Here is an 18,521-nt window from a genome sequence, read left to right as displayed (position 1 = left end):
TATATTTAGACAAACTGACTTATTGTGGATACATTTAGACGAACTACGACTTATTGTGGATACATTTAGACGAACTGACGTATTGTGGATACATTTAAACAAACTACGACTTATGGATATATTTAGACAAACTGACTTATTGTGGATACATTTAGACAAACTACGACTTATTGTGGATACATTTAGACGAACTACGACTTATTGTGGATACATTTAGACGAACTACGACTTATGGATATATTTAGACAAACTGACTTATTGTGGATACATTTAGACGAACTACGACGTATTGTGGATACATTTAGACGAACTACGACTTATGGATATATTTAGACAAACTGACTTATTGTGGATACATTTAGACGAACTACGACTTATTGTGGATACATTTAGACACACTGACTTATTGTGGATACATTTAGACGAACTACGACTTATTGTGGATACATTTAGACAAACTACGACTTATTGTGGATACATTTAGACAAATTACGACTTATTGTGGATACATTTAGACGAACTACGACTTATTGTGGATACATTTAGACGAACTACGACTTATTGTGGATACATTTAGACAAACTGACTTATTGTGGATATATTTAGACAAACTGACGTATTGTGGATACATTTAGACGAACTACGACTTATGGATATATTTAGACAAACTGACTTATTGTGGATACATTTAGACGAACTACGACGTATTGTGGATACATTTAGACGAACTACGACTTATGGATATATTTAGACAAACTGACTTATTGTGGATACATTTAGACGAACTACGACTTATTGTGGATACATTTAGACACACTGACTTATTGTGGATACATTTAGACGAACTACGACTTATTGTGGATACATTTAGACAAACTACGACTTATTGTGGATACATTTAGACAAATTACGACTTATTGTGGATACATTTAGACGAACTACGACTTATTGTGGATACATTTAGACGAACTACGACTTATTGTGGATACATTTAGACAAACTGACTTATTGTGGATACATTTAGACGAACTACGACTTACTGTATGGATATATTTAGACAAACTGACTTATTGTGGATACATTTAGACGAACTACGACTTATTGTGGATACATTTAGACAAACTACGACTTATTGTGGATACATTTAGACGAACTGACTTATTGTGGATACATTTAGACGAACTACGACTTATTGTGGATACATTTAGACGAACTACGACTTATGGATATATTTAGACAAACTACGACTTATTGTGGATACATTTAGACTAACTACGACTTATTGTGGATACATTTAGACGAACTACGACTTATGGATATATTTAGACAAACTACGACTTATTGTGGATACATTTAGACGAACTGACTTATTGTGGATACATTTAGACGAACTACGACTTATGGATATATTTAGACAAACTGACTTATTGTGGATACATTTAGACGAACTACTGACTTATTGTGGATACATTTAGACAAACTACGACTTATTGTGGATACATTTAGACGAACTACGACTTATGGATATATTTAGACAAACTGACTTATTGTGGATACATTTAGACGAACTACGACGTATTGTGGATACATTTAGACGAACTACGACTTATGGATATATTTAGACAAACTGACTTATTGTGGATACATTTAGACGAACTACGACTTATTGTGGATACATTTAGACACACTGACTTATTGTGGATACATTTAGACGAACTACGACTTCTTGCGGATACATTTAGACAAACTGACTTATTGTGGATACATTTAGACGAACTACGACTTGTGGATATATTTAGACAAACTGACTTATTGTGGATACATTTAGACGAACTACGACTTGTGGATATATTTAGACAAACTGACTTATTGTGGATACATTAAACGAACTACGACTTATTGTGGATACATTTAGACAAACTACGACTTATTGTGGATACATTTAGACGAACTACGACTTATTGTGGATACATTTAGACGAACTACGACTTATTGTGGATACATTTAGACGAACTACGACTTCTTGTGGATACATTTAGACAAACTACGACTTATGGATATATTTAGACAAACTGACTTATTGTGGATACATTTAGACGAACTACGACTTATTGTGGATACATTTAGACACACTGACTTATTGTGGATACATTTAGACGAACTACGACTTCTTGCGGATACATTTAGACAAACTGACTTATTGTGGATACATTTAGACGAACTACGACTTGTGGATATATTTAGACAAACTGACTTATTGTGGATACATTAAACGAACTACGACTTATTGTGGATACATTTAGACAAACTACGACTTATTGTGGATACATTTAGACGAACTACGACTTATTGTGGATACATTTAGACGAACTACGACTTATTGTGGATACATTTAGACGAACTACGACTTATTGTGGATACATTTAGACATCCTATACTATGCCTTTTTCTCAACAAACCATTCTGTGACTTTTTTTGACAAAATTCCACTGAAGATTAACATCAGAATTACATTACAATACATCATTTACATAAATGTCCAAAAACCATGAAGATAAAGACGTACTGTAGGAACATTAGCTATAAGTAAAACTATTTAACTGTAACGTACAGCAGTGAGATTTTATTTTTCAGAACGGACATTACTTTCTTTTTTCCCCCCCAAGAAATATGAAAAATGTGAATACATTACATGTTAGACGCTTTTATCCAAAGCGTCTAACAAGCATTCAGTACTGTGGACGATCCCCACAGGAGCACTTTGGGGTGAAGCGTCTCAGGGACACAACGACATGCTGACTGCAGTGGGGTTTGAACCTGGGCTTCCCTGATCCCAACACCAACGCACCATCCACTGCGCCACACGCCTCCCAGTAAAAGAAAATATGGTAAAAATAGAAATATAATAATCTGAAGTTTAAGAAAAATGTCGAATAGAAGATACAATAAAAATTAAAATATGTATACATCGATAAAAAGTAAAAAAAAATCAGTTATTTATTAAAAAAGAAAATTAGAATTAGAATAAAAAAATGGTACACATTATACTACAATTTATACCATGTATATTACAAGACATACACAGGTGGATTAGTTGTATTAACAGTTTAACGCAGCAGCACTGCCCCCTTGTGGCTCAAAGCAAACACTACACTCCGCAGAAGAAGAAAGTGGTTTCACAAAAAAAACGATGTTTTGGGACCCATTCAATCGCTATCCCAGCATGCATTGCTGTATACGGTACAGAAAAAGGTAAATAAAAGAACAAATATGTTTTAAAAAATTGATAAGTACTTATTTAAAGTGAAGATGTACAGCTTTACTTGGTTGTAAATAGGCATTATTACTGATAGGAAAAAGTTGTATAATGCTGTGAGCAGTGGCTTTGCATTGTGGGTAATGTAGTCACCAGGTCACACTATTAAAGGGTTCCTATTGTGCTTTATAGGTTTTAGTGCATGTAAATGGTCTACAAAGGCTAACATGTTCGTTCCTTCTGTAACACGCATGTGGTTTCCATCTCTGGGTTAAAGTTCAAATGTATTTCATATCTTTGTTTTAAAAAACCCACACAGAAGAATGCATGATTTACTGATCCTGGTGAGGGTTTCCTTTCTACAAAAGTCAGAGGTCAGTGAAAATCAGACGAGCCACTGAGGCGTCGTGGGGTTCTCAGATCCTACGTCTCTCTCCGCTCCTGTGAGAATAAAACCAATGTTTCAAAATCCCCAATACCGCCCTGGAAAGCAGACCAAGTTCAACCGAAGCCCTGGAGTCCGTTCAGCTCTTGGATCCAAACGTCTGGACTGTAAATCATAAAAAAAAGCACCAGGAACTTGGTGTCTTTTTTGCAAGATTGATTCATAAGATGTGAAAAAAGCAACACATGAAAACCAGGATCCAGCACCGTGTTAAAATCTGTACACTTTTTATTTGTCAGCATACACCTTTCAGATCAACAAAAAAAAAGGATTTCAACTGAAAAAAGAAACGTAATAAAGTCCAGTCAACAGAACTCCAGATAAATAAACCTTACCAACAATCATACATGACATTTTATCTTTAGAAATCACGATAAAAGGTTGATCTTTTGTGCAATGGCATTTAGAAATCTGTACGTGTACATCTAGTCATTTTATACTCCAACATTACATACAGCAGTTTGTCCAACATTTGTAAAGATTTTATAAACATTACATCATTATTTCAGCTTCACAGGTAAGGTCTGGTCACACCCGGAAGTTGTGCAGGGAATTTAATTTGTGCTTTTCTACAAAGTATTTTGTGCTAGAAGCTCGGATACAGTCTCACAGGGCTAACCAGACATCTGCTGTAGCTAGCTGCTAACTCTGGCTAGCAAACCGCTAACTCTGGCTAGCAACCCTCTAACTCTGGCTAGAAAACCTCTAAATCTGGCTAGCAAACCTCCAACTCTGGCTAGCAAACCGCTAACTCTGGCTAGCAACCCTCTAACTCTGGTTAGCAAACCTCTAACTCTGGCTAGCAAACCTCTAACTCTGGCTAGCAACCCTCTAACTCTGGCTAGCAACCCTCTAACTCTGGCTAGCAACCCTCTAACTCTGGCTAGCAAACCTCTAACTCTGGCTAGCAAACCGCTAACTCTGGCTAGCAAACCGCTAACTCTGGCTAGCAAACCTCTAACTCTGGCTAGCAAACCTCTAACTCTGGCTAGCAAACCTCTGGCTAGCAACCCTCTAACTCTGGCTAGCAACCCTCTAACTCTGGCTAGCAAACCTCTAAATCTGGCTAGCAAACCGCTAACTCTGGCTAGCAACCTTCTAACTCTGGCTAGCAACCCGCTTACTCTGGCTAGCAAACCTCTAACTTTGGCTAGCAAACCACTAACCCTGGCTAGCAAACCTCTAACTCTGGCTAGCAAACCTCTAACTCTGGCTAGCAAACCTCTAATTCTGGCTAGCAAACCGCTAACTCTGGCTAGCAAAAACCTCCAACTCTGGCTAGCTGCTAACGCTGGCTAGCAAACTGCTAACTCTGGCTAGCAAACTGCTAACTCTGGCTAGCAAACCTCAAACTCTGGCTAGCAAACCTCTAAATCTGGCTAGCAAACCGCTAACTCTGGCTAGCAACCCTCTAACTCTGGCTAGCAAACCTCTAACTCTGGCTAGCAAACCTCTAACTCTGGCTAGCAAACCTCTAAATCTGGCTAGGCAAACCGCTAACTCTGGCTAGCAACCCTCTAACTCTGGCTAGCAAACCTCTAACTCTGGCTAGCAAACCTCTAACTCTGGCTAGCAAACCTCTAATTCTGGCTAGCAAACCGCTAACTCTGGCTAGCAAAAACCTCCAACTCTGGCTAGCTGCTAACGCTGGCTAGCAAACTGCTAACTCTGGCTAGCAAACCTCAAACTCTGGCTAGCAAACTGATAACTCTGGCTAGCAAACTGCTAACTCTGGCCAGCTACTAACTCTGGCTAGTAAACCTCTAAATCTGGCTAGCAAACCGCTAACTCTGGCTAGCAAACCAACTCTGGCTAGCTGCTAACGCTGGCTAGCAAACTGCTAACTCGGGCTAGCAAACCTCCAACTCTGGTTAGCAAACCTCCAACTATGGCTAGCAAACTGCTAACTCTGGCCAGCAAACCTCCAACTCTGGCTAGCAAACTGCTAACTCTGGCTAGCAAACCAACTCTGGCTAGCTGCTAACGCTGGCTAGAAAACTACTAACTCGGGCTAGCAAACCTCCAACTCTGGTTAGCAAACCTCCAACTCTGGCTAGCAAACTGCTAACTCGGGCTAGCAAACCTCCAACTCTGGTTAGCAAACCTCCAACTCTGGCGCGCAAACCGCTAACTCTGGCTAGCAAACCTCCAACTCTGGTTAGCAAACCTCCAACTCTGGCTAGCAAACCTCTAACTCCGGCTAGCAAACAACTAACTCTGGTTAGCAAACCTCTAACTCTGGCGCGCAAACCGCTAACTCTGGCTAGCAAACCGCTGGTGATAACCCAGATTTTACCTTTAAAGTTCTGTTTACTCCCACTTGTGCTTTAATCCTCAGTGTAGACCATTTTAAATAAATAAATAAATAGTTATTAAAGAGGGGGAATGAAGCGCTCAGAAATAGCATGCTTGCTGCTGGCTGTTGTTAGCTTAGCTTAGTAGCTAACGGGAGAATTCATGGTTAATTCAAAGGACATGCTTGTAGGATTGACTGTTGTCCATTAAAAACATTATTTAAACTGGACACCAGATGTAAAGAAGGTGTCCAATGGGAATTGTTCGCTTAGTGCATTCGTTCTTAGACATTTTATTTTCTTATTTAATTTTTTTGGGTGACTTAACATTGTGGAATCAAGTGAAGATTAAAATGTGCTTTTCAACAACTTCTGTGTTTGGCTCAACTCATTAAATGTCTGAATAAAGACAGCAGCGTAGAAACTTTGAGGTACAAAACAGCAGCTATTTAGCTACGGAAGCTATTTAGCTACGGAAGCTACGGAAGCTATTTAGCTACGGAAGCTATTTAGCTACGGAAGCTACGTAGCTACGACAGCTTATTAGCCACCCTTCCAACTCCCGATTCCTTTAAAGCGTCGACAAGACGGCTTTCTTTTGGTTAAAAAAAGCTAATGTAAGAGTCAAACTCACCAAAGTTGGACTCAATGTGAAACATCTGAGCTGAATCACCTTTCCCCCCCATTGAGCAAATACCCATTAGCAGCGTTTTCATCGGAATAATAACATTTTGAACCGTGGTGTGACCATCCCCGTTCACTTCAACACATTCAAACCCATTACAGGCACAACTAACAAGAGCACTTTTAATACTTCGGTCAAAGGCAAATCTCACGATAAAATATGGATATATCCGACAGTAGTCACCAAACACTATGCGTAGCACAGTTTACAGACAGAAGCATTGATAATATATAACACTGAATACAGAGCGGGCACATGTTTTGGCTTTCTTACATTTAAAAGATTCACATTTTTTCAGACGATTGACTGGAATGTGTTTATGCTGACGATCTTAAGGGCTGTCAGTTTTAACTATAAGGTCAAACATTATAAAGTAAACATGCAGGAAGATAAATAACCAGACGCCCTGGAAATAAATAAGGAATAAAGCAAACAAACCTCTTGATTAAATGTTTTCATAAGATAATAAAGTACAGTATTGGTTTGGATGAGTTCCTTCATTAGACATTAATTACCCTGATGTTTTGGCTTGGAGTGTCCCACAAATAAATATACTAAATGTTGCTTTTTTAATCCAAAATAAAGGGTTATTGCTCATTAAATTGAGCTAGTTGTCAAACAGATTGCAGACTTTAACCCTTAAAGGTAAAAGGAAGTCAGGAATAAAGATATCTTGGTCATAAAGGATTCTCACGCACATTACATGGGAACGGGTCGATTGTAGAGACGCAGGGTGCAGGTCTTTTGGGGGGGTCCTCATTTGGGGGGTCCTCGTTGGAGGGGGCACTGATGTGGACCTCGAAGAACCGTTTGATAGCTACAGAAACACAACGATGAACACAAGACTGAGCTTTAAATAAGACAGAAAATGTGTAAACAATAACAATGACTTTTTTCACACAGTTCTCAGATCACTGTACAGTCAGAACCTGCCGTCCTGTAATGTAATGGAGAGGACTCTTTAAAGTAGAGACACTACATACTGATATACACCTGAACATCAGCAGGAGAGGACTCTTTAAAGTAGAGACACTACATACTGATATACACCTGAACATCAGCAGGAGAGGACTCTTTAAAGTAGAGACACTACATACTGATATACACCTGAACATCAGCAGGAGAGGACTCTTTAAAGTAGAGACACTACGTACTGATATACACCTGAACATCAGCAGGAGAGGACTCTTTAAAGTAGAGACACTACATACTGATATACACCTGAACACCAGCAGGAGAGGACTCTTTAAAGTAGAGACACTACATACTGATATACACCTGAACATCAGCAGGAGAGGACTCTTTAAAGTAGAGACACTACATACTGATATACACCTGAACACCAGCAGGAGAGGACTCTTTAAAGTAGAGACACTACATACTGATATACACCTGAACATCAGCAGGAGAGGACTCTTTAAAGTAGAGACACTACATACTGATATACACCTGAACATCATCAGGAGAGGACTCTTTAAAGTAGAGACACTACACACTGATATACACCTGAACATCAGCAGGAGAGGACTCTTTAAAGTAGAGACACTACATACTGATATACACCTGAACATCCGCAGGAGAGGACTCTTTAAAGTAGAGACACTACACACTGATATACACCTGAACATCTGCAGGAGAGGACTCTTTAAAGTAGAGACACTACATACTGATATACACCTGAACATCAGCAGGAGAGGACTCTTTAAAGTAGAGACCCTACATACTGATATACACCTGAACATCAGCAGGAGAGGACTCTTTAAAGTAGAGACACTACATACTGATATACACCTGAACATCAGCAGGAGAGGACTCTTTAAAGTAAAGACACTACACACTGATATACACCTGAACATCAGCAGGAGAGGACTCTTTAAAGTAAAGACACTACATACTGATATACACCTGAACACCAGCAGGAGAGGACTCTTTAAAGTAGAGACACTACATACTGATATACACCTGAACACCAGCAGGAGAGGACTCTTTAAAGTAGAGACACTACATACTGATATACACCTGAACACCAGCAGGAGAGGACTCTTTAAAGTAAAGACACTACATACTGATATACACCTGAACACCAGCAGGAGAGGACTCTTTAAAGTAGAGACACTACATACTGATATACACCTGAACACCAGCAGGAGAGGACTCTTTAAAGTAGAGACACTACATACTGATATGCACCTGAACATCAGCTTTTCAACATATACCTTAATTTCTCTCAATTCAACACGTTAGCAGAACCTTGAACCCCATTCAGTGCTTCAACCTACATTTAAAAGTATCTTATATCAGGGTTTCGTCTTCACCGGGTAACAGTAGCGCCGCGCCCTCAAATCAAATCAGACGGCAGAGACGTTTTTGTTTTTACGGAGCTCCGACGTCACGTTGTTGTTTACGTCAGGAGACATCTTGTATATGGGCGTCACGTTCTCCAGATCATTGATATATCAATTCTAACTCTGGTGTTCCTAAAACTGAATTAGTCGGGGTTTCAGGTATAGAAGTAGAAAACCAGAGTGGATTAGATTCTGTATTCAAATAATAGTGAAAATGTTAGCCGAGGCTTTTGGACCTTTCTATTTGGGGCGTTTCGTTACACTGAACACAAACTGCTCCGCCCTTGACTGACACTGATAGATATTCAGGGTTTGGTCTAAATCAGATAATCTGTCTGCTGGCTCTCCACATGCCGACCACTCTTACACAACCGTTCAAACTAAGCCATCTCTATCTCACACACATTGCAAAACACTGCGTCTTCAGCTCGGTTTGTTGGCAGAGGCATCAAGCCTTTGTTTATGGTGTGGAAACCAAAAGCAGGTATTGTTCAGTCAGGTATTTATGAAGAAGGTGCGAACATATGTTGACCAACAGAGAAGGTGGAAGAAGTACTTAGATCCTAAACCTAAGAAAAAGTAGAAAAAGTATGGTCTTAAAAGAATAAAAGTCCTACATTTGAGAAACCAATTAAGAAGTACAGAATATTATCAGCTAAATCTACTTCAAGTGTCCCATCCGTCCATCCACCCGTCCGTCCGTCCATCCGTCCGTCCATGCATCCACCCATCCACCCGTCCATCCGTCCATCCATCCGTCCATCCATCCATGCATCTGTCCATCCATCTGTCCATCCATCCATGCATCTGTCCATCCATCCATCCGTCCATCCATCCGTCCATCCATCCATGCATCTGTCCATCCATCCATCCGTCCATCCGTCCATCCATCCGTCCGTCCATCCATCCACCCATCCACCCACCCGTCCATCCATCCGTCCATCCATCCATCCGTCCATCCGTCCATCCGTCCATCCACCCGTCCACCCACCCATCCATCCGTCCATCCATCCATCCACGGTCGGGTCTCGGGGTAGCAGTTCCAGCAGAGCCCCAAACGTTCCTTTCCCCTCATCAACCAGCTCTGACTGGGGGATCCCAAGGCGCTCCCAGGCCAGCGAAGAGATATAATCCCTCCACCTGGTCCTAGGTCTACCCCTTGGTCTCTTCCCAGCTGGACGTGCCTGGAACTCCTCCCTAGGGAGGCGCCCAGGTGGCATCCTAACTAGGTGCCCGAACCACCTCAACTGGCTCCTTTCGACGCGAAGGAGGAGCGGCTCAACTCCGAGTCCCTCCCTGATGACCGAACTTCTCACCTTATCTCTAAGGGAGACGCCAGCCACCCGGCGGAGGAAACCCATCTCGGCCGCTTGTATCGCTTCAAGTGTCCCAATATAAACTATGTATCTCTTTTCACAGTAACATTATATTATATAGTATTATATTATGCTGGTTTTGTCAGTCACAAGTAGATGTAGGTGCTTTTTTATGTTGTATTTTGTCAATGTGCAGCCAATTCTAGATGTGTAGTCAAAAAGCTGGTGGGTTAGTAGTTAAGTAGTGCATCATATCATCATATGTTCGAATCAGAGGGGTCAAGTGACCTAAGATGCCGTTTGTGTGTGAATGAAAAAGGCCAACACTCTTGCATTGTAAGACGATATTGGACATGAATGGCCACGTGTTAATGAAGGTTCGATATTGAGACTGTGGAGGACGAAGAGGCTCGAACTCTGGAGGAATGGATGTTTTAGTTTGTGTGCAGCGCCTGCTTTCTGTGGATCATCCCGTCTTCCAGCATGGCAGCGCTCCAATGCACTTTTCTCTCAACAGCTCCTTATAAACGTCTTGGGTTTACATTCCTCAACGGGACATGTTTGTGTATGGAGGCTCTCAGCAGGCATTTCAATCGGGAAGATGAATCCCCGTCTGCTTCTGTACGATAATGGCAGCTGTGGTTTATCCATCAATCCCAAATGTTGCCAAACACAACAGTCCCTATCCAGTAGGTAACATATTTACAGGCTGTCTTCCCCGCTACAGTGCAGTCTGCAGAGTCTGTACTAAAGTACTTTCCAGCATGATCGGGGAAGACACCGAGAAAACGCATTTTTCAGTTCACACAAGGAAAGGAAGGGATTTACTTTGACAGAGATTGATATCATTTATGGGATGAGATCTCGAGGCAATAACCTGAGGGATATAAAAGCCATCTGTGGTCATACTGTCTCTCTGGGATGGTACATTACTGCTGAGGAATGATAACTGTTGACCAAGAAACTAAATGTACAACAGGGGGAATCAGGAAGAGAGTATTTTCATAGCTGGAAAAACCTTTCCGTGAAAATATCAACAATTCGGGAGGTTTTCTCTTCAACCAAGTCTTAAAAAACGTTATTTCCAGTGTAGTAAAAGTCTCTTTTTCTCAGTATAATGGAATGGAGAACACAAAGTACTTCATTGGCAGCCTTTTCTTCACAATAACAACTCAACAATTACTATTCTTTGACATATTATCCTACTGTTTTAATGTATTCAACTAGGGATGCTCCGATCGAGATCGGCCGATACTCACTCTCTACCGATCGATCAGTGCTCTCTAAACATGCCGATCGCGAGAGCCGATCGCATGACGTAAAATACATGACACTTTTCTCTGTGCGCGGCAAAACAAGCTCGCCAACACGGCTTCACCGGTCTGGCATTATTTCAAGGTGTCCGAAAAAGACAGTAAAATAGTGGTATGCAACGTGAAGCAGAAATCCTGCAGCTCCGCCCGCCGGACCGGTGAGCGCAGCGAAACACACACACAGGGAGAACCAGACCGAAGTTCATTTCCTCATATTCCAAACGAGAAATTACGGTAGCAAATCACCCGGTTCTTTACGACCAGAACTATTACCGGGATACAAACCGGAGGAACCAGGCATGGAGGGAGGTGGCAGAGACAGTGGGGGAAACTGGTAGGTTTTCGCCTGTTTGGGGAGTTTATATATATATATATTGCTCGCATAAAATCCCGGGGTTTTTTGCTTTGTATGTCGGGGGCGGGAGATTCATGTGATTGGTTGTGGCCAGCTCCAAGATTTTCAAATTTTTTGAAAAGCTGCTGTGTGGACGTACCGTCAGAGTTAGACCTAACACACTTAGCTATTTGATCTACCTCTGGAACAAGCTAAACTAGGTATTATAAATATATGTATTCTTCACTGTCGGGTCACTCATTACTGGATCAGTGAGCTGCATGAGATACTGACAGGCTGTCAGGAGAGGGAGAGGGGGAGAGAGAGAGAGGGGGAGAGAGAGAGAGGGGGGGAGAGAGAGAGTGAGAGGGAAGGGGAGAGAGAGAGGGAGAGAGAGGGAGAGAGAGAGAGGGGGGAGAGAGAGCGCTTCCGCTAATTCCTCCCGTGTTATTCTCCAAAGTGAATGTAAACTTGAATAATGAACATAATTTGAATGTAATAATTAAGTTGTTGTTGTTGTTGTTTGTGGAAGCTCCAGAGAATGAGCATTAACTGAGTTTAAACATCACTTTAAATGGAAGATTTAAAGTGATGTTTAAATCTTCCATTTAGGCCCCGCCCACTCGATCGGATCGGCCGATAATGATTCCGGCGATCGGCCCCGAAATCGGCGATCGGAGCCTCCCTATATTCCACGCCCTGCATGTGTAGCTTAGCTCCTAACGAGGCAAACTGTTTCCTCTATCGTCCGAAATATTTCCGTTTCAGATGGTGATTTAACCGTTTGACCTTCGGCGCTCGTAAACGAGGAATACCTTACATGTTGTGCCCGTCCGTGATGTTATCTAACATTCTTGGAGGAAACTGATTTATTGGCTGAACTCTTGCATAATGTACAGAGAGATGGACAAGAAGCAGAACATGCAGGCAGCTCAGAAGAGCTTAAAGTTTAGCTTTATCTTTCGTGCTGCTATTGGAAAGACGATGTAAGTAGAATAAATAACCTGGACAGTCCACTATCAGCGTTTGAGCTATTTCTCCAAAGCTACACGTTATTTTAGCGAATAAAAGTGTGAATAAGCCTCTGAATACGCAGGAAAGCCAGCTGTGCCAACGCTTGACGAACTGGAACGATGACGAGAACAAGTTTCTGTTCAAGCAGAGCAGAGACAACGTACAGTTTCTATCTCGTGGCAACAAACAGTGACGTCCGCAGATGTAACCTCAGAATGCCTTTAAGATTTTCCTCAAAACACTACAATTACCCCCGAAGTTAAACCCCCTCAAAATGGTCAGTTCTGCACAACCCTCCGAATATCTTTGCACATTCGTATGCAAGATACCTCTCTTAGGCCGAATCCCTAACCACGCCCTACACCCTACACACTACGCCCTACACACTACGCCCTACGCCCTACGCCCTACGCCCTACACGCTACGCCCTACACGCTACGCCCTACACGCTACGCCCTACACGCTACACCCTACACACTACCCCTACCGTTTGCGCGTTCGCGTGGAGGGTCCGCCACATTAAGGGCTGTTCCAAAGCAGCGAGTCTGCAGCGATGCCGACTTGAGACCGGTCTCTCCCTGACCGGAGTCACGCTGTGTGTGTCCTCAGGAAACACGCTGTTAACAAGTAGTTCCAGCAAACATCCTCTGATAAACTGCGATGTTAACAACCTCATGATGACCTCATATGTTTTTCACTGAGGATCAAACCTGTGTTCAGTCTAGAAAAAGGTAAATGTGTGCATTTTATTATAAAGTTGTGTATATTTACAGACCGTTGCAAAAACTAAGAAGCTTACAAACATCAGGTTTAAAACTAAAAGAGCTTTGAAACACAACTAAAGATGTTTGGAGTTTTATTTGAGTTATTAAATTTACATTTTTTGTCAAAGAGAAGCTGATTTGAAACCGTTGTTACAAACAGTCACTTCCTGTTTCTGCCGGAGAGGGGAGGCCGTCCCAAAGCTGCTGCCGTGTGTACTCCCTCCATCTGAGGGAGCCTCGTTGAGCCTCGTGTTCACTCACTCCGTCACGGAGGGGGAGTGTGTAGGGCGTGGTTTGGGATTGGGCCTATATCATCTTAGTCGTAATCTTCATGAGCAAAATGAAATAGTTGTGGTAAAGCTTGGCGAAGTAAACAAGGACATGGGCCGTTTGAAAGAAAGTGATGATTGACCAACTGGGGCCAAAGACCAGAACATTAAACTCCTGAGGTCCGTCAGGGCAAAGTCCAAATCTCAGTCGTAGGCAAACCGATCTCATGGGATCTGGAGTTGTATTGTTGAGGGTTCTTCAGCTTCATCTATTGCAGGGGTGTCAAACTCAAGGCCCGGGGGCCAAATCCGGCCCTCGACTTCATTTGATGTGGCCCGCAAGAGCTTTCAAAGAATATAATACGTTTATTATACGGTTACATGCTACTTTACAGTATGTCTATATATGTTCATTTTAATTAATTTCTTATTTTACAGTTATTTATCATTTTTTTAATCTTTGATTTATCCTTAATTTTATTCATTTGTGTGAATCTGTGCTGTCCTGTTTTTCAATCTTACCCTGTTGCTGTTAAACAACTGCATTTCCCCACAGGGATTAATAAAGGTCCATCTTATCTTATCTTACAGAAGCACATGTCCCACAATGCATCTCATGTTGTGACATGCGCACTGAAGAGACTTGCAATTATTTGCCCTAGACTTCTGCTTTCAGACGTAGTTAATTATGAAGTTATTACCCTATCCAATACAAATCCAATGCAGAGGCAATAATATAATACATTATTTCATATATATTATGTATTTATATATGTATATTTATATAGTTACAACCGGCCCTTTGAGTGCACCCATAATACTAATGTGGCCCACGATGAAATTGAGTTCGACACCCCTGATCTATTGCCTGACAATTGTGGAGGAAGGCATTTTAGATACCGGTTCTCTGCTGCCTTCATGTCTCGCAGTAGCATTATAAAACATGACGATGAAAAAGAGGAATGTCTGCTGCTGTTTGTGTTGTCTTGAAACTACGAGCATCTCGCTGAAGGATAAGATAAGACGTACTTTGTTAATCCCAATTTGGGGTTTTGTTGCTGCAGCACGAAACAAAACAAGGCATTGCACATATCAAATTAAAAGAGTAGAAACAATCAATTCTAAAACAGGAACATCTCAAAATAGAAATGAACCAGCATTAGAGCGTAAGAACAAATATACAGATGAAAGAATCGGACAAATGAAAACAAATGAAAAAAGATAATTAAAAGCGCAATTTGAAATAATTGAGGTGAAGCTCGGCGAAGCAAACGAGGAAATGGCCATTTTAAAGAAACATGTGGTGATCGTTTGATGACTTAAAGACATGTTGCTAACCGGAGTCTTCATCACTTTCTCATGAGGTCTCCATGAGCAGACTGTGACCAACACCGCAGCTCAGCGTCATAAAGCAAGCGGAGTAATCCTTTAAGTGCTCCATGAACAGTCCCTAGCCTGACTCAGAGGAAGAGGCTTCACACTTTGATGTGGGGTTCTTTGAACGCGGAGGAGGCGTTAAATCTTCTGTACACACATTAAGTACGCAGCGAGCCCTCTCATTACAGCTCTCCTAACAGACGCTTTCTCTGCACTCAAACCCCGAGGGGAATATACGTGTTTCATAACTGGAGAGTCAGGACTCAGAGACACGAGGAGTCAGGACTCAGAGAGACGAGGAGAGCTGGAGCTCTGATGGAGTCAGGACTCAGAGAGACGAGGAGAGCTGGAGCTCTGATGGAGTCAGGACTCAGAGAGACACGAGGAGTCAGGACTCAGAGAGACGAGGAGAGCTGGAGCTCTGATGGAGTCAGGACTCAGAGAGACACGAGGAGTCAGGACTCAAAGAGACACGAGGAGAGCTGGAGCTCTGATGGAGTCAGAACTCAGAGACACGAGGAGAGCTGGAGCTCTGATGGAGTCAGGACTCAGAGAGACACGAGGAGTCAGGACTCAGAGAGACGAGGAGAGCTGGAGCTCTGATGGAGTCAGGACTCAGAGAGACGAGGAGAGCTGGAGCTCTGATGGAGTCAGGACTCAGAGAGACACGAGGAGTCAGGACTCAGAGAGACGAGGAGAGCTGGAGCTCTGATGGAGTCAGGACTCAGAGAGACACGAGGAGTCAGGACTCAGAGAGACGAGGAGAGCTGGAGCTCTGATGGAGTCAGGACTCAGAGAGACACGAGGAGTCAGGACTCCGAGACACGAGGAGAGCTGGAGCTCTGATGGAGTCAGGACTCAGAGAGACGAGGAGAGCTGGAGCTCTGATGGAGTCAGGACTCAGAGACACGAGGAGAGCTGGAGCTCTGATGGAGTCAGGACTCAGAGACACGAGGAGAGCTGGAGCTCTGATGGAGTCAGGACTCAGAGACACGAGGAGAGCTGGAGCTCTGATGGAGTCAGGACTCAGAGAGACACGAGGAGAGCTGGAGCTCTGATGGAGTCAGGACTCAGAGACACGAGGAGAGCTGGAGCTCTGATGGAGTCAGGACTCAGAGACACGAGGAGAGCTGGAGCTCTGATGGAGTCAGGACTCAGAGACACGAGGAGAGCTGGAGCTCTGATGGAGTCAGGACTCAGAGAGACACGAGGAGAGCTGGAGCTCTGATGGAGTCAGGACTCAGAGAGACACGAGGAGAGCTGGAGCTCTGATGGAGTCAGGACTCAGAGAGACGAGGAGAGCTGGAGCTGTGATGGAGTCAGGACTCAGAGAGACACGAGGAGTCAGGACTCAGAGACACGAGGAGAGCTGGAGCTCTGATGGAGTCAGGACTCAGAGACACGAGGAGAGCTGGAGCTCTGATGGAGTCAGGACTCAGAGAGACACGAGGAGAGCTGGAGCTCTGATGGAGTCAGGACTCAGAGAGACACGAGGAGAGCTGGAGCTCTGATGGAGTCAGGACTCAGAGAGACACGAGGAGAGCTGGAGCTCTGATGGAGTCAGGACTCAGAGACTCGAGGAGAGCTGGAGCTCTGATGGAGTCAGGACTCAGAGACACGAGGAGAGCTGGAGCTCTGATGGAGTCAGGACTCAGAGACTCGAGGAGAGCTGGAGCTCTGATGGAGTCAGGACTCAGAGAGACACGAGGAGAGCTGGAGCTCTGATGGAGTCAGGACTCAGAGAGACGAGGAGAGCTGGAGCTGTGATGGAGTCAGGACTCAGAGAGACACGAGGAGTCAGGACTCAGAGACACGAGGAGAGCTGGAGCTCTGATGGAGTCAGGACTCAGAGACACGAGGAGAGCTGGAGCTCTGATGGAGTCAGGACTCAGAGAGACACGAGGAGAGCTGGAGCTCTGATGGAGTCAGGACTCAGAGAGACACGAGGAGAGCTGGAGCTCTGATGGAGTCAGGACTCAGAGACTCGAGGAGAGCTGGAGCTCTGATGGAGTCAGGACTCAGAGACTCGAGGAGAGCTGGAGCTCTGATGGAGTCAGGACTCAGAGACACGAGGAGAGCTGGAGCTCTGATGGAGTCAGGACTCAGAGACTCGAGGAGAGCTGGAGCTCTGATGGAGTCAGGACTCAGAGAGACACGAGGAGTCAGGACTCAGAGAGACACGAGGAGAGCTGGAGCTCTGATGGAGTCAGGACTCAGAGACACGAGGAGTCAGGACTCAGAGACACGAGGAGAGCTGGAGCTCTGATGGAGTCAACCCTCTACAGTCTGTAGGGTTCTGTGCGATCTCACTGGTGAGCAGTGCGTCTTGGTATCTGTGTTTAGAGTAGGGCGTGTGGGGGTTGCGTAGATCCAGGTTGCTTAGCGCCCGTAGACCCGCATCTAGATTAGTGACGTTGTGAAACAGCTTAGACGCAGGTTAGCTTAGCGCCTGTAGATCAGCACTTGTGTATATGGCTTAGACCCCGGCGATTAGCAACAGCTGTGTTTCCACACAGTCTCCTTTTGTTTAGTGTTTTGTTCCACTTTAGAAGTGAGGGACGTTCTTTCTCTTTCAGCCTACTGTGCAACTCTCTTTTGGAGTCCTGTTAACCCGTAACAGGTCGGTCCAGGCTGTTCGTGTGTTTATCGTTGTTTTGCTCAGTTGCCGTCATAAATAAACCCACCGGTAACCAATACCACTTACAAACTGGTCGTGTCGTTTCCCTTCCTGACCCCTAGCAAAGAGGGAACGTAACGACTACTTCACAGAGGAATAATCAACATTCCATGAAATACAAATAAATAAATAATACATTACATTTATAAAGCGCTTTTCCTGGTGCTCAAAGCGCTTACGAGCAAGTAAAACAAAACAACAACAAAAGTAGAAAGTGCTAAGCTAGGTGGAATAAGGGCGAGGGGTTAGTGGATTAGGAGTTGGTCGGAGCGTCGGGTGGAGGTCATGGAGGGTAGGGGTGATGTGGTCGGAGCGTCGGGTGGAGGTCATGGAGGGTAGGGGTGATGGGGTCGGAGCGTCGGGTGGAGGTCATGGAGGGTAGGGGTGATGTGGTCGGAGCGTCGGGTGGAGGTCATGGAGGGTAGGGGTGAT

At 43.6% G+C, this 18,521-nt stretch overlaps 1 protein-coding gene across 4 annotated transcripts in view; it reads right to left on the bottom strand.

Moving 5' to 3' along the window:
- LOC117443953 (golgin subfamily A member 7-like) overlaps positions 1 to 18,521 on the bottom strand; it is a 40,782-nt gene that overhangs the window by 4,233 nt on the left and 18,028 nt on the right. The window contains exons 5-6 of one of the 4 annotated variants that reach the window (XR_011643024.1): positions 4,699 to 7,497; positions 3,900 to 4,662 (exon numbers count right to left, since the gene is read on the bottom strand). The exons of 1 other annotated variant lie outside the window; for it this stretch is intronic. The gene's annotated coding sequence lies outside the window, so the exon portion shown is untranslated. Of the gene's footprint in view, positions 1 to 3,899; positions 7,526 to 18,521 lie in introns of those variants that run through there. 2 more of the 4 variants (XM_071202684.1, XM_071202682.1) reach the window with 2 other exon arrangements.

Source organism: Pseudochaenichthys georgianus, unplaced genomic scaffold (assembly GCF_902827115.2).
Source record: "Pseudochaenichthys georgianus unplaced genomic scaffold, fPseGeo1.2 scaffold_709_arrow_ctg1, whole genome shotgun sequence".
Taxonomy (NCBI): domain Eukaryota; kingdom Metazoa; phylum Chordata; class Actinopteri; order Perciformes; family Channichthyidae; genus Pseudochaenichthys; species Pseudochaenichthys georgianus.
Note: the sequence above shows the minus strand (reverse complement) of the source record. Positions and strands in the feature narration are given on the sequence as shown.